The following is a 999-nucleotide window of genomic DNA, read 5'->3' as shown; positions in this document are numbered from 1 at the left end:
ATTGAAAATCGGCTGTAGTCTGATTAATTTTTTACAATTTTAAAAATTGATGTGGTTTACTAGAATGTGAGTTAGCGTTTAAATGTAAATTAAAAATAGTCAGATTAACTAAACGATAGAAGAAATAATTGAATGGTAAACAAAAGCATAACAAAATAAAAACAAAGTTTGCTATCTCACACTCCTTCCCCTTTTCGGAAACCGAAGTGATTACATTAATCACTCCTAAACTTCCAATTTTCGTATTGTTACTTTTAACGCCCTCATTATACTAACACTGAATCCTTTACAGTTTCAGAAACCTTACAAGTAAAAATAAGTCATATTCTTGAATTTTGAGCTTCATCTTTTCTTTCCTGTTGTAGTTCAACTTAGAGAACGTTTGAGTTCAGAGATCAGCCAGGTTGAGCAGAAGACAAAAGTCATTAGCATGTTATGTCGAAGGATGAGATGTGGATACACCAGAATTAGTTGTTTATTTTGTTGGGCAAAACTCCAAGCCTTTTGCAGCATTTAATTCTGTGAAAATGTCTAGGATATAAGAATGGTGTCAAGGAATTATAACTGGAGAAAAAAAAATCACAAACAGTGATTTTTAGAGTAAAATTATTTACTGCAGAAGATAATGGATGTATTCATAATAAAATCATTTGTAAGGTAACTACTTTTAATTGTGAATTACCGTTACCAGCTTGTCAACATTGGATCTTGTCTTCTGTATAACGTTTTGTTCATGGGTTGTTTTCAAAACGTCGTTCTTTGACCCCTTATAAACTATTAAGTAGTTCGTATAGAGCTTATGGATATGCAAGTGGTGAGGACTTTGTACTAACATGAAAGAATATACCACTAATATCAAGATTAATATTTCAATAAATAAAGGGAGTTAGAAAAAGAAAACATATGCACAAAACTACAAAATATCTAATAGACACTTCTCCACTATCTCTCGTGAACAAACTTATTGAAGCTCATGACACGGTTTATATTCAAGAGATT

General features: G+C 31.3%; 1 long non-coding RNA gene across 2 annotated transcripts in view; it reads right to left on the bottom strand.

The window, feature by feature from the left end:
• Positions 1-999, bottom strand: part of LOC111086591 — an 11,461-nt gene that overhangs the window by 9,879 nt on the left and 583 nt on the right. The gene's annotated exons all lie outside the window — the stretch shown is intronic.

Source organism: Limulus polyphemus, unplaced genomic scaffold (assembly GCF_000517525.1).
Source record: "Limulus polyphemus unplaced genomic scaffold, Limulus_polyphemus-2.1.2 Scaffold1230, whole genome shotgun sequence".
In the NCBI taxonomy this organism is placed as follows: Eukaryota; Metazoa; Arthropoda; class Merostomata; order Xiphosura; family Limulidae; genus Limulus; species Limulus polyphemus.
Note: the sequence above shows the minus strand (reverse complement) of the source record. Positions and strands in the feature narration are given on the sequence as shown.